The 16,347-nt window shown below is 41.7% G+C and overlaps 1 long non-coding RNA gene across 1 annotated transcript in view; it reads left to right on the forward strand.

Annotated features, from left to right (window-relative positions):
- Nucleotides 1-8,077, forward strand: part of LOC123521320 — a 22,597-nt gene extending 14,520 nt beyond the window's left edge. The window contains exon 3 of the long non-coding RNA XR_006679775.1: nucleotides 7,219-8,077. This is a non-coding gene — a long non-coding RNA (uncharacterized LOC123521320). The remainder of the gene's footprint in view (nucleotides 1-7,218) is intronic.
- Nucleotides 8,078-16,347: the final 8,270 nt, after the last annotated feature.

The raw sequence follows: 16,347 nt of genomic DNA on the forward strand, positions 1-16,347 counted from the left end.
ATTATTGTTTTCATATCTCACATCGACCGCTGTCTCCCTTCACCCATGTTTCTGTTGTTCATCCCCTGGCAGTGGGGGGGTGGGGGGTGGCGGTGAATTATGCGTTGATCTTTGCGATCGGTTCTGCAGACATTACCTCACCATCAGAAGGTTCTGAGACAACTCAACCCTCAGCCGAGCCCTGGATTTTGAAATGGATCACATCCATTATCGGAATGCTGACAGTGGTATCTGGACAGGTTCTGTGGGGAAATAATTCTCTTTTCAGAAATGTTAGATGAAGGGACCAAAAATGTCAAAATGTCAAAGTTTCTTCAGAAACTCTATTGAACACAGAAATACTAAATATGAAGCCAAATGGATTTTTGAAAAATATACTAAGGTTATTGATTTTACTTTAAGTGAGAAGAGAAATCTCACTTAGTAAAGATAGTGCACATATTTAGTAAAACAGGAGAATCATAAACAAATCAAGTGATCACTCAGTTGGCATCCAAAGGAAATTTTTGAAATTTTTTCTCAAAATTCTAACTGTTTCGTCATAGCATTTTTATCTCCCTTGGTTACCATCCTTGACTGCAGGAGTTCTTGCACCCAAAGGCAATAATATAGCTGGTTTGCAGCACTTAAGGTCCCTGATACGTTCTGTGAAAATAGAACATTATGGGTTTGGATGTTGTTCGAATGGCTTGTGACCCTAGGACTCAGGGCTCCTGGGTGCACTGACCCAAGGACTGTTGTGCAAGGATATGGCTCAGGCAGCTTCTCGGGACACCTAGGTGAGCATCACCAGTCCTGCTGAGCTGTAACTTCTCTGCTAGATCAGTAGCTTCCAGAGCTTTGGTACCTTGTGAAACCATTTCAATTGGTATTTTGAAAATTCCTGTAGCATTGTTTTCCATAATGCCTTCAGTACAGCTTGGACTTCCTTCTCCAGGACCATTGGTTCTTGCTCACATGCTGCATCTGGAAATGGTTGAATATCAGCTAGTTCTTTTTGGTACAGTGATGTTCCTTTCACCTTCTTTTGGTGCTTCCTGCATGATATTTTATTTTTTATATTATATTTTATATTTTACTCATAGAATCTTTTAATATTGTAATGGGAGGCTTAGTTTTATGTTCCTTCGGTTCTTTCAGCTTAAGAAATGATGAGCGTATTTTTTCTTTTTGCTTTTCTAACTCTAGATCTTTGTACATTTCATTAGAAGACATTGTCTTTTTGAGTTGCCCTGTGAGATTTTTTTTTATTCAGCTATTTTACTTTCATCGTTTCTTCCATTTGCTCGAACTATTCTAGGATCAAGAGCAAATTTCAGTCTCTTTTGGCAGCCACTTTGATCTTGGCTTCCTTTCCTGTCTTTCTAATAAGCTGTGCTTTCTTCGTGTGTGATGTTATTATCGTCCCACAGCTCACAGGTCTTCTGTCCTGAGGGGTCAATGTGTCCAGTCTAGTCCTGAGATGTCCTCCAAATTCAGGTCGGCTATATGACCTGAATCAAAATATTGATTTTCTTGGACTTGTTTTCATGTCCTTCAAAATTGAGCTTACATATGAGTGCTTGATGGTCTGTTCCTGATAAGGAGCTTCTCTAGTCATAGCTGTTTGCAGTTTTATCTGCTCATTTCGAGTTGTGTCCCATCAGCAAATAGAAGTTCCAAGAGCTTTTCTTAATCCACGTCCCTAGAATAGACCCACCTTTGAGAAGGGAGCTCTTCCTCAGTTACATTTTGAGGTGCCTCCCACTTGAGGGGCTCAGCCTTTATTGCTGTATCTGACAGGGTTCTTCTCTGATTCAGAGGTTTTCAGGATCTGATAATGTTCCACGGTTAATCATAAGACTAACTGGCAAAGGAACGGACTACTTTTCTATAACCCACTTAGATGGGAATTTGTTCTTCTCAGACGGGTTTCTACCTTAAATAGATTCCGTCTCTCACGGGTTTTACTGTACTGAATATTTTTGTACCAGAACTGTACCAAAAATTCATTTGTACTAACTCATTAAATGATCACAAAACACTAGTAGGTAGGCACCATCTGTTATAAATTAACCCCTTTTTGCAGATAAGAAAACAGAGGTGCAAGAGACTATGTAGTGGTCCCCAAATCACACAGTTAGTCAGTGGCTGATCTGCAGTGAGAGCATCTGGATGTGTGTGTCCTTAAGCACCCCACTGCTCCGGGTCCTTAGAGCAAGAAACACATGAGCAAAGGAAGCAACCGCACCCAGTTCTGAAAAAGGCAGCACCAACAGAAACAAAAATGACCCAAAAAGGGAATTTCTGAGTCTGCCAGGAATCAGCTTGTTCTACAGCAGGAACGGGTGCTGAATAGACCACTGTCCATAGGGTCATTATTTTTGTTCCATATGGTTGCCTAGAGTCTGGCTACTCAGATGAGTTCACCAAACACATACAAATTAGTTCTGAAAAGGAAATATTTCAGCATATCAATTTGAGCCTACACATATATATTACATCCATAATGGAAATATACATTATCTTAACTAGTTCCATATCTTCTTACACCATTTGGCATAGTCCTAAAGAAGCTACAAGGAATTGACAGATACTTTTGTGCAGATCACTTGAGTTATTGATATTAGGAAACCTTTGCTTTCATGTTGAGGCCCAACTTCAACTCTATTCAGGAACTATAATACCCCACACTCTACAATTCATACAAACAACAGACAGAAAATCAGCAAACGTGTTAAATAACCCAACAAGTATTAACCAACAGAATTGAATCACCATTTATAAGAAACTACACCTATCACAGCAAAATAGATATTTTTTTAAATGTACCTTACACACTCACCAAAATAGACCATATTCTTGGCCATAATCAAAGATCAACAAATTTAAAAGAATTTAAATCATAGGTAGCAAAGTCTCTGACCATAATAGAATCAGAATAGTTTGCGTTTGGCCAAACCACTCGAATAAGTAATATAAAGTTATTTTGTCATATTTTGATATTACTTTTACCAAGTATGGTTTTATTAGAACTTTCTTCATAGACTAGTTAATGCCAATGGTATTGCTTTGGACATCTCATAAATAAATATCCAGTGTAGTTCCTCCAGTATTTCCTCACAGGCAGCTAGTGTCTCATAAGGGAATGGTCTTGAATTTATAGCTATCAGTGCCTGTCCTTTTCCTGTAAGGGACAGTGTCTCAACATTAATCCAGCCTTCCTGGTTAGGCCCCATCATGGCGGCACTGTTTCTGCAGGTACCAGGAAGTCTATAGCTTTCTGAGCCTGCTTTTCATCCTGGAGAGATGGGTTTACTCTGCTAGGAAAAAGTAACTCATAAAGAGCAAAAGTCAGCAAGCTTTATCATCCTTCTTCCTGAGTTATTTTGCTATTGTTGATATAGGCTGTCCTGGTGTTTCAGGGCAGGTATTTTCAGGATTTGTCTTCTCCCTGGAAGAAATGCCACAGGATTTCATGGTTGACCTCTAGCATGGTTAAGCCTTGGCTAGTAACAAAATGACTGGAGGTTGAAGTCCACCAAAGTCACTTCCGAAGAGAGGTTGGCAGTCTCCTTAAAAAACCTTTTGAAACACAGTTCTCCTTTACAATAGCTATTTACTGATTGGGTTTAGAGCCCTCCTTGCTAATAAGGAGTCCCCTGTGACTCTGCGTGTGCTCCCCATTCAGGTAAGATTGGAAGTCATTCTGGCCCATTCCACATATACCGTCATCACAGGCCATGACATAGTTCAGAAAATAAGTTCATTCAGAGATAGAGAGACACCTAAATGTGGGTGGTAAAGAAAATGTGACCAGGAAAGACGATAAGAACAGTGTTAGTAGGTAGTGTAGAGACTGGGACATGGGAGTCAGGGCATTAAGAAAGGGACCTGAGGGAGTAAGGCAAGGAGAAGAACACACACACAGAGGACTTCCTCTCCCTGGAGACATTTTAAGGATGAAAGCACGAAGGCTGGGAGGAGAGAAACTCTCGATCCATCTAGTGCTACAGGTAGAGTTATCCATGGAATCAGCTTGGAAACACCTCCCCACCTCCCTCCTTGTAGGGAGCCCCTGGCTGCTCTGGTTTCTAAGAGAGCAAATAGCTTCTCTGGTTACTAACAAGGAGACACAGCTGTTATTAACGAAGTGAGAGTTGAAGTCATTTTCTAGGTAATTCGGGACATTTAGGATACCCATGATCAACTAGAATATCCAGACCCCCCACAAAAAAATGTATAGGCATTAAGAGGAATAGATTGATTACAATTCATTGTCTCACTTTCTTATTTCATTTCAGGCATGAAATGCAGTTAAATAGTTGGCTCTAGCTTTGCTGATGGGTCAATGAATGGCAGACAAAAGTCATCAGCCAGGGACTCTTGCTAGTCTAGAACCTGATCTAGAACACAATGACAGGGACATCATTTCACACTGACTCATTCTCAGAGGGATCTTCTGGGTGTGGTAGAGTGTCTCACAGTCCAGATTGCTAATCCAGTAAAATTAACTTTTGTAAAGACCATTATCCGATATGTGCAAAAAGTGTGGAGAATAGATATCTGTGTAAGCTATTATCGACTGTCGTGCATTTGGGGAAAATGTAGGAAAGCATTTAGAAGGTAAAACTCATAATAAAGAGGAATTACTTAAAGAACAAATCCAAAGAGCTGTGAACACATGTATTTTAGAAATTTTATGCTTTCCCCCCCTAAGCACATTCTTTAGAAACCTGGGTCTTACAAACTATATGCCCCAAGAAATGTTTCTAAGCCCCTCTCCTCTAGCAATGATTTCTTCACTATTTTTATGCTGCCTTTCTAAGTGCGTGGCCTGGGAATCAGCTGAGTCTCAGAACACTGTGCCTCGTTCTCTAACAAATGCCACAACGTGTCCTGGAACTCCTAATCCTCGAACTCAGAATCAGGATGGTAGAGTACAGATCACACGGGATATGAAGTCCGAAGACTTGAGCTTGAATTCTAGCTCAGCTCGTTCGGTATATGTCAGGAGATCCTGGGAACACATTTAATGGGAGGCAGCCTTAGGAGTCTCACCTGTGAAATAATACCCATTAGTGTTGAGTCACTTCCAACTCAGAGCCATCCTGTGGGACAGAATAGTTTCCAAAGCTATAATCTTTATACAAACAGACGGCCACCTCTTTCTCCCATGAGTATCTGGTGGGTTTGAACTCTGACCATTTTGAATAGAATACTTAACCACCAGGGCTCCTTAATAATAACATAAAACTAGCTGGGTTATCCTTATAGTGTGAATATTAGCTTATTCCAACCTTAATTGACAGAGTATAACTGTCCCATAGGCTTTCCTAGGCTGTAATCTTTTGTTTGTTTGATTTTCAATTATTTTATTGGGAGCTCTTACAGATAACGTAACATTCCACAGTTCAATCACATCAAGCAGTATTGAACAATTGCTACCACAATCAGTTCCAAAACATTTTCTTTCTTCTTGAACTTCTTGATATCAGCTCCCCATTATCCTCTCCCTTCCCCACACTATCCCCCAGGAAACCATATTTATTTATTTATTTGTCAAATTTTACACCATCCAATTTATTATTTTGTTGTATTTTACACCATCAGCTCGCTATTCCCAACTCCTCCACCCCCTCCTTTCCCATATCCTCTAAAAGCCATTATTCTTTTTACTATTACTGAAGGGTTATATATCTTGGCTTTCATTATCAAACTATCTTAATTAACAAATCAACATATGCAAGTAACATGATTAATTATGTGAAATAAAAACAATAATATAAAGGAGGAGGAAATATTAAAGAACTAGAGGATAGTTATGTGTTTCATCAGTGATGAATTTATCACCCCTTCCATGTGGCCCTTCTATGAAGAACTGTCCAATTATCTTACAGGTGGGTTTTGGATCTCCACTACACCCACGCTCCTTCCCATTGATTCTGTTGCTTCTTTTTGAACTGCTGATACTTTTTCCCATCAGTACGCCATGATCACACAGGCTGATGTGCATATTCCATGTGAGCTTTATTGCTTCCCTGCTAGATGGCCACTTGTTTAACTACCAGCCTTAATCAGCTTTCTTCACCAGATTTGCTTAGACACCCATTTTGTCTTCAGCAATCGTGTCCGGTAAGCAAGTATCATACAATGTCACATTGTTAGAACAAACCGTTCTTGTACTTAGTTAAGATTTAAGTAGAGGCCCAAAGACCATCTACTTCTTTGTTGTATTTACATATATATACAAATACCCCTATATTTACATACACACATATCTATATCTATATCTATATACACCTATATATTTTTAATATTTTCCTTTCTTCTTCTTTCCTCTCTTTCTTTTTTCTTTCCTTCTGCCCCACTATCATGTTTACTCTGAGTAAATATTTTTGTCTCTTTTTTAATCATTTTATTGGGGGCTCATACAACTCTTATCACAATCCATACATACATCAATTGTGTAAAGCACATTTGTACATTTGTTACTCTTATCTCAAAACATTTGCTCTCCACTTAAGCCCCTAGCATCAGCTCCTCATTTTCCCCTCCCTCCCTGCTCTCCCCTCCCTCATGAACCCTTGATAATTTATAAATTATTATTTTGTCATATTTTGCATGTCTGACATCTCCCTTCACCCACTTTTCTGTTGTCCGTCCCCCAAGGAGGAGGGCAGTGTAGCAACGATTAAACATACAACTTTCCTCTAGTTTCTAAATGCTTCCTCCCCACTCACTATCATGATCACAATTCTACCTTACAAATTTGGCTAGACCAGAGGCTGTACACTGGTACAGATAGGAACTGGAAACACAGGGAATCCAGGATGGATGATCCCTTCAGGACGAGTGGTGTGAGTGGCAATACTGGGAGGGTGGAATAGAAAGGGGGAACCGATTACAAGAATCTAGATACTCTGAGTCATTTGATCGAAGAAACTCAACCAGAAAAGCTACACACTCCTCACTATCAATTTTAGAATCCTGTCCCAATCATTATTCACCACACCTCCTCCCCTCCCATGCCCACTCCTCCAGCCCTCCGAAACCTTCAGTCTATCGCTGTTTCTGGGATTGCCTATCCTATCTGGTATACATAAACACCAAGAGAGAGAGACTATACAAATAGTCCCCAATTCTAACAGGGATCCTGACAGAGTAGATGAATCTCTCTCTGTCAAACAGCGAGAAGGACAAGGAATAATCCATCAGTCGAGTCTCCTTTTCTTCCAGGTTTCCGCATCCCAGGACCCGCTGACCTAACACAGACAAGGCGCACATCCTGAAAGTCTCCACTGCTCTTCCTGCAGTCAGGGATGGAGCAGTCTAATGCTGCCCCACGCCCACCTCAGCATTACATGTGTAGACTTTCAGTGAGGCCCCTGGGTGAGTCACCCCCAGCCAGTTCAGATGGGGTGTCAAGTGCTGTCCCTGAGACAGACGTCTGCAGTCGGGATTCCTCAGGAACTTGGCGACTCTGCTCCCCTCACTGGTCTGGTGTGCTCCCCTCTTGGTTTGCCCCCATGTGGCTGGGTCAGACCAGCGACTCGCCCAGAACGGTATCTCCAGGCCTGTCCTCTGCAGCTCTGGCATCAGCTGTGATCTTATGGGGACTGGTGACCACTGTTTCCTTCGCAGAGAACAGCTAGTGGATTCAACCCAACGATGTCCAACAACTTTCTGTTAGCAGCCCAGGACTGCACCCTCGTGCCACTATGACTCCTTCACAGCGTTATTACAAGGATTAATAAGGCATTACCTTATTTCTCCAGTCAGTCGTTTGTGGGTTTATATCCACAGTGCCTGAGATATACTCTTACCTTGTTCACTTGTTCTTATACAGTGAACCCTAGTACTCCACCCATCAGCACCCGACACAATCGGATTTCAACACAAAATGTTGAGAAAATTTTGCATCAGAGCTTGAAGAATGCAGGGGAATCTGACGCGACCGACTCACGTGATATTTGTAAACAAAAGCGGTTCGTATTTCCTTCGCTCAGTATTACTTGGTGTTATCAGTATGAGTTGTTTAAACCTTTTGCAGCTGTGTTCCAAGCGTTTTGCTATAACTTTCTTGGTTTTTTGTGGATTTTTGTACTGTTTTTAGATTTTAAAATCCGTGGGTCCTAAGAAAGAGGTTTTTGAAACGAATCATCATGATAAAGAACTGGTTAACCGTGCTATTGATATTGTTGATGATAATTTAGTAAACCCTTTGAGAAAACAGTTAAAGAAGAGCAGACCAAATTATACAGACTTTTCTTTGTTTTTGTTTTTATTGAGAAAGGCAGCCAGGTCCTAGTAAAAAAAGGCAAAGAAGGGGAAAAAGGGGGAAACTCCTGAAAAGCAGCTACCAGTGGATTTGATGGAAGGGGATTCCCCTTCCAAACAATGACTCTCTCCACACCTCCTCTCCACACCCGCGTGTCACAGATCCAGATCCTCATCCACCTCAAGGTATGGGCCATACTACAGTTGTTAAAATCTTTGTAATGTTCTGTTTCTTATTTAAATTATATTATTTAACTGAACTTATTTACTTTGAAGTTTCTGTGTAATGTTTTGCATAAAAAAGCAAGATTAGGGTAAAAACTTGGTGGTCAAGAATGGATTAATCCATTTTCAGTTATTTCTTACGGAAAAATTGATTCGGAACTTGACTGCATTGCTTCTCAACGCTTTTTCTAGAACACATTAGGGTTCTACTGTATACTGAAGACAGTCAAATTTGGTTAATTACACAAAAGGGCTTCAAAAAAGTTTGAAAATTGAAATTAAAATATAAGAAGCTACAGCATGTTCTATGAAAGACAGGGGGTTAAAATAGCTATTTTTCATGGGTTTATTTTTCTTGAGTATTCAGTGAGAATCTAGGTGAAAGTAATTGAGTTAATTAGTTTATTGTGCCAACCTAGCTAATAAACACATGTGGGGTTAATTGAAGGGCAGCGAGATAAATGGCTCGGTGAACTTCACCTTTCAAGGTCTCAGGTCTCTTGCTTTGTGATGGTCAGACCAAGGTGCACCTGCCTTAGCCAGGTCCCTGCTTCAGCTGACAAAGTTCACTTCCTGTAAGACATCCCTGAGAAGAAGCCACATGGACCTACCCTGATGCAGCCCTGGGTGCTGGAGCAGCCCTGTGGAGATCCCTGCCAGCGCTGAGATGCTTACACATTCACTGACTCGGCTTTCCTCCTGTAGTCAGCATCATTGCATCTGTTTTGTGAGGTGGAGGAGGACTTTGTGGATTGATGTTGGACATATGGGTTAATGTTGGACTTGTGGGTTTGGACAGCACTGGGTTGGGATGTTTTCTTGAGGTGCACTTAACCTTTATATAAAACACTCTCTTATCCATGAGTTTCTGTGGATTTGTTTCTCTAAAGTACCTAGACTAACACAGTAACTAGCAGAATTACTAACACATATTGATGCTAGATAAATTTCATGTGTTTGCTATTTATAATAATATGAATTTTTTGTTTGCTTCAGCTCAGGAACAGAAAGACGAATTGCTCCCTCGTCTCCGACCACTGCTCTCTCTTCTCGAAAGACCTGCTCTTCTTTTGGTTGCCTCAGTGTTTGGTTTGTTTCACTCCTTTCCTCACTGCCTAGCCCCATTCCCAACTCCTCTTCTCCTCTTCAGAAATCGCTCTGTGGTATTTAATGTTGCTTTTTTGTTTTACAGATTTGTGACTGGATGGGTATGTTTTCTTGTTAAACATATTGGGATGCTTTGGTTACAGAGAAAGCTTTATGTTTCTAACCAAGAGATCATTCCTTTTTTTTTTTTAATTATATTAGGGGCTCATACAACTCTTATCACAATCCATATATACATCAATTGTGTAAAGCACATTTGTACATTCATTGCCCTCATCATTCTCAAAACATTTCCTCTCCACTTAAGCCCCTGGAATCGGCTCCTCATTTTTCCCCTCTCTCCTCACTCCCCCCTCCCTCATGAGCCCTTGATAATTTATAAATTATTATTTTGTCATATCTTGCCCTGTCCAACGTCTCCCTTCACCCACTTTTCTGTTGTCCGTACCCCAGGGAGGAGGTCACATATAGCTCCTTGTAATCAGTTCCCTCTTTCCAACCCACTCTCCCTCTACCCTCCCAGTATCGCCACTCACACCACTGGTCCTGAAGGGATCATCCACCCTGGATTCCCTGTGTTTCCAGTTCCTATCGTTTCTTAAGAAAAAGGGCAGACTGGCTCCTAGGGCATCAGAAGCTGCAAAAGGAGGTTGGAACCTCAGTGACAGAAACCAAGATCATCTCTTTTTTTTTCTTCTACTTTTTTTTCCTTCTGAAGTGCTAAGGCCTCTCTTGGGTGAGTGATCACTGCTTAGGAAAGCACCAGGGAGGAGCAGCACCCTGATAAGGGACTAATCCTGCTCATTGAGCAACACAGCTGAGGTCATCCTCATTGGCAACAAGGCACACCCAAGTCGCAGGCAGGCTGAAAAGATTTCTCAGGGTCACTCGCAGACTCAAAGAACATAGACATTTCCAAAACTAAGGCTCAAGTATCAACTTAAAATGAATCATAGGCCTAAGCATAGGATGGAAACATAAGAGTAAGTCATCTTCTTCTTTTAAAATATTAAATAATTTTATTAGAGACTCTTACAGCTCTTATAAAATCCATACATCAATTGTTTCAAGCATATCTATACATATGTTGCCATCATCGCTTCCAAAACCTTTTCTACTTGAGCCCTTGGACTCAGCTTCTCTTTTAGAGTTATTGACTCAAGCCCACCCCATTGCTCCAGGAAGACCTGACAGTGCATTCCCATAAAGCTTACAGCCCCCAGCAAGCCACGTGTCCCAGTTCTACTCTGTCACATGGAGTTGGTTCGAGGGTAAAGTAAATTTCAAGGCACTTAACAACCAAAAGGGGTTTTCTTGACCTTCTGTTACGTGGCCGTTTCTTTCCAATAATTTTAAAAGCACAAATGACATAAGAAAATGCATAAATTAATCCTCGGGTTAATTAGCTTTTTTGCTGCCAGGGATACCATCAAAAAGAGGAAAAGACAACTCACAGAATGAGAAGATATTTGTAAACCATGTGTCTAATAGATTGCTTACATTCGTTACATTTTAACAAAAACATGACTCTCTGGCAGCTTCTCTAAAGGTTAAACACAGCATGACCATAGAAATCCGAATTCCACTCCTATACAGTTATTGCTGTTGTTGTTAGATGCCCTCGAGTCAGCTGGGACTCAAGTGACCCTAACACAGAACAGAACGTGGCACTGCCCAGTCCGACCCCAGCCTCACAAGGATCACTGTCTGCACTCGTCGCTGCCAACCCATCTGTGATTCATTAAGTCTCCCCTTGACCAAAAATGCTGTGTTTTTCTGGAGACTGGGGGCATAGCAGGTTATCAATTGGGCTTTTGAATCCAAGATCAGCAGTTCAAACCCACCAGCCACTCCAGGGAAGAAAGAAGAGGTTTGGGGTCTCAGAAAGATGTACAGTCTCAGAAATCCCCAGAGGCAGGTCTACCCTGTCCTATCGGGCCCATATGAGCCATAATCAACTCTATGGCAGTGAGAGTATCTCTTGATAACATGTCCAAAGTGTGAGATGAAGTTGCCATCCTCACTTCTAAGAATCTTTTTGGCTGTACTTCCTTTAAAACAGATTTATTTCTTTCTTCTGGAAGTCCATGGTACTTTCAATATTCTTCACCAAAGCCACAATTCAAATACATCAACTCGTCTCCGGTCTTCCTTTTTTGTTTTCCAACTTTCACAGGCACACGGCCAGGGGGGTCCTACGTATCTGCTCCATCTCCGCACTGCTAGTGCTTTCCTCCTCCAAGGCCCAGACCACGCTCTAGGGGGAGCTGGGCAGTGTTCAGTGTTACGGTGGACGTTCCTTGGACACTGTCTTTAACTATATTCTGAATAACAAAAACCGAACAAGTAATAACCAGATTTTCTGATGCTGTTTTCATTTCTACATTCTTCCCTTTCTGCTTGCACAGGAACAAAGAACAGACCTTCTCCTGTGATTTGCATTATAAAGCAGTGGGTGGGGGGGAGATGTGGGGGTAAGTGTCATTTAGTATGAGAGGATTCACCTACACATTGTCTCATTGTTTTTAATAAAGTTATTTTTAAAAGAACAAAACCATGCGCAATTTCAACTGCTTCAACGAATTTCATATTTAACGTTTTTGTGAGACATAACCCACTGCTATCAGGTCAATTTTGTCTCATAAAACTTTTTTATGACAGAGTAGGAACTGCCACGGAGAATGTCCTAGACCAGTGGTTCTCAACCTCCCCCATGCCACGACCCTTTGATACAGTTCCTCGTGTTGTGGTGAGCCCCCAACCATAAAACTATTTTCATTGCTAAGTCATAACTGTAATTTTGCTACTGTTATGAATTGGGCAACCCCTGTGAAAGGGTCATTTGACCCCCAAAGGGGTCGCCACTTACCAATTGAGAACCGCTGTCCTAGACTGTGATCTTTATAGAAGTAGAACACTATTGTTAAGAGCTCTGGAAAAGTGTTGCCTTCAAACTGCAATTTCATCAGCATTTTGAGCCCTCCAAGTGTAATCGTTTTTAGTATAGCCTCAGAATTGTGCAGTAGTTAAATCCATTTGAAGTATACAAGTAAATAGTATTTAGTATATCCGCAGAATTGTGCAACCATCACCATAATCAATTTTACGACTATTTTTTATCCTTCCACAAATAAACTCTATGCCTATTTGCTTTGTCAACCAATCCCCAGCCTAAGATAATGATTCATCTTCTTTCTGTCTTTATGGATTTGCCCCTTCTGAGCATATCATATGACTGGAATCAGACAATATGTCACTTTGCTTGTTTGTTTGTTTTTCATGATTTAGCATACAGTTTTCAATAGCTGCCCAATACTGTTGTAACAATCCTGTTACTTTGGTCCTTTTAATTGCCAAGTAGTATTCCATTATATGACTCAACCACTGTTTATCAAGTTACCAACTGGTATGTGCTTTATTGTGCCCACTTTTATCAATTATTGCTGCTATGAACACAATAACACTTACTATTGACAACTTTGTTAATTATAGATGCTGTGAACATTTGCATAAAAAATTTGGGTGGTCATATGTTTTCATTTCGCTTGGGTATAAAGCTAGATACAATTAATACTGGAATTTTGTAAGACTAATGACCTGTTCTCTCAAAATACCATTTTTCCAACAATATAAATGATAACTATATACATGGATGTCCCAGAAGCAATATATAGGCATCAAATGGATTAAGTCTATAGAAAGGTACAATGAAAAAAATCAGTTCTATAAATCAGAATAAAGCCAATGCCAACTGCAGAACAGGAAGTCAACTACTCATATGCAAGCTCAAGTTGAGATTGAAGAAAAGTCCATAAAAGCCAAAATGAAAACTTGATTATATTCCATCTGAATTTAGAGATCTTTTTTTTTTTTAAATTCAAGTGTTTTATTTATTATTTTTTTTAATAAATATATTTAACAGGGGCCCTTACAGCTCTTATAACAATCCACACATCAATTGTATCAAGCATATTTGTACATACTTTGCCATCATCATTTTCAAAATATTTTTCTTTCTGTTTGAGCCCTTGGTAGCAGCTCTTCTTTTTTTCCCTCCCTCCACTACCCTCCCTCGTGCATAGACCCCTGATAAATAATAAATTATTATTTCCATATCTTACGCCACCGTTGTCTCCTGGAGATCATCTTATGAAAAGATTTGACACGCTGAACATGAATGACTGAAGACAAGGTAAGTTGTTGGATGACAACAAGGACGGCAAACATGAAGACACTACAGGGTCCTTTAAAAAGGAAGGTCAAAGTGGATGACAGAGAGACTGGAGCTTACTCTTGAAAATGGCCTCGATAAAGCAAACGGGAGGAATGGTGAGGTACAGAGCTGAACAGAACACTTCAAATGACAGCTTGGGAAGGAAAAGTAAAGTATTAACACGAAATGTGAAAGCGCCTGGAACCAGAAAACCAAGAGGGAAGAGCACGCTCAGCGTTTCATAAGCAGAAAAAAATAACGACAAATCCGGGCCTGGGATTGGAATATTGAAGGATTCTATGGGCAAACTATCAAACAATACAAGAACCATAAATAGAAGATGGAAAACTACTGACCACTATGGTCAGAGTCTCAATTGAAGTTCTTGGACAGGGTTCGAGGAAAGTATAGAGCAAAGTACAAAAACCATAAAACAGATTAGAACCCCTGAGACTAAGGCCCTTAGACACCTGTTGAACTTGGGACTGAATCCACTCCTGGTTATCACCTTTCAACCAGACTTGTTATCACCTTTGAGTTGGTTCCAACTCATAGCAACTCTGTGCATCACACAGGAAAACACTGCCCGTGTCTGCGCGTCCTCATAATCATTGCTCTGTCGGAGCCCATGACCAAAGCCACTGTGTCAATACATGTCACTGAGAGGCGTCCTCTTTTTCATTTTATTGGGGGCTCATACAACTCATCACAATCCATACATCAATTGAATCAGACATGTTTGTACATATGTTGCCCTCATTCTTTTCTAGACATTTATTTTCTATTGAGCCCTTGGTATCAGATCCCCCCCCCTCCTTCCCCCTGCCCCACCTTCATAACCCCCTGGTAGATTGTACATTGTTATTGTTTTCGTCTCTCACACAGACTGCTGTCTCCCTTCCCCCAAGTTTTCTGTTGTTCTTCCCCCTGTAGAGGGGTGTATGGTTATGTGTCGATCATTGTGATCGGTTCCCCTTTTCTCCCTTCCTCTCCCTCTCTTCTCCCTACCCTTCTGGTATCACTAGTCCTACTCCTGTTCCTGGATTCTGTGTCATGGGCTCCCATCCCTTTCTATACCTGTGTACATGATCTGGTCTAGTCTGAACTGGGAAGCAGCACTGGGGTCATGGTAGTGGGGTATGAGGAAGCCTCCAGGAACGAGAGGAATATAGTGTGTTTCATCAGTGCTTTACTGCACCCTGGTGACTCATCCCCTCCCTGTGGGCTCTCTGTGGGGAGATTGTTCCACTATCTACAGATGGACTTTGGATCTCTGCTCCAGCCCCCCTCATTCTCAACAATATGTTTTTGTGTGTTATGTGTCTGCTGATGCCTATTACTCGGTCCCTATGACTCCTCATGATCGCACCAGCAGTGTGTTTCTTCCATGTGGACTTGTTGCTTCACTGCTGAATGGCAGCTTGTGTAACTTCACTATATCTTTTAATAGCCAGGCATCATCTACCTTCTTCACCACATTTGCTTATGTACCTGTTTGGTCTTCAGCGACTGTGTCAGGAGGGTGAACATGTCAGACTGCAGATTGGTTAGAACAAAGTGTTCTTGTGTTGAGGGAGGGTATGAACAGAGGCCCAAAGTCCATCCCCTACCTCGGTGTATTGCCATATAAATATATGTACATGGGCCAATACCTCTATTTTTGTGGATTAATGTATTTATGTATGACCACTGCTAAGTTTACACCTCTATCCATTGCTTTGCTTCCTTGGTCCTTCCTCTGTTTCCTTTTACCTTCCTCCTGCCCCACTGTCACTTTCCCCTTATGTCCGCCTCTTGGTACCTCCTCTTAGCTAGTTTGCTATTGCTCTGACAACCCCACCCCCCACCCCCAGCCCCACCTCAGATCCCTATCTCCTCCTTGTTATTGACTCCAACATCCCAGTTGTTCCCCTGTCTATGGCACAGCCTGCTCTCCGCCCGCTTCCCCCACCACCCTCACCTCCCAGGTCTCCCCCGGACTGTTGGTCCCGCTGCTCTCTCCTCAGCCATGCCTCCGGTGCCTATCCTATGTAGGTAGGTACACCAACTATGACATCGCCCAAACTGATTTTTAAAAATGAAAATCATAAATAAATAAGAAAAAAGAAAGAGAGTAGAAATATGCAGAAATCCTGGGTCCGTTCCCTGGCCTTCAAGACTGTCCAGGAGCTGCCCCTCCTGGCCTGGAGAGCCCCCTTGGGGCTTCTCAGGGGCTTCATACCTCTGCCTTGCTCCAGCTGCTGATCTGGTATGCTCCCTTCTTGGTTCGCTCCATTTGGGGGGTTCAGACTGTGCTGCCTCCCCACCACGAGACCCCAGAAATGTCCTCTGGCACAGTCTGCTCCAGTAAGGGGACGGCATGACACATGCTGTTGTTGGTTGCCCAGTCCAGTCTGTGTCCCTTTAGCTCCCCACAGGGGCGTCATCCTGTGAGCCTGGTGTACCAGCGCATGATCCAGTTGGGCTCTCTTTCTCTTCCTCCTACCTGACCTGCCTCCATGTGGGTGTGACAAGCAGGCCCCTCCCCCGAACCTGTAGTTTCA

The sequence above is a fragment of the Echinops telfairi genome, unplaced genomic scaffold (assembly GCF_000313985.2).
Source record: "Echinops telfairi isolate 266 unplaced genomic scaffold, ASM31398v2 ScPeMD7_9;HRSCAF=40, whole genome shotgun sequence".
NCBI lineage: Eukaryota > Metazoa > Chordata > Mammalia > Afrosoricida > Tenrecidae > Echinops > Echinops telfairi.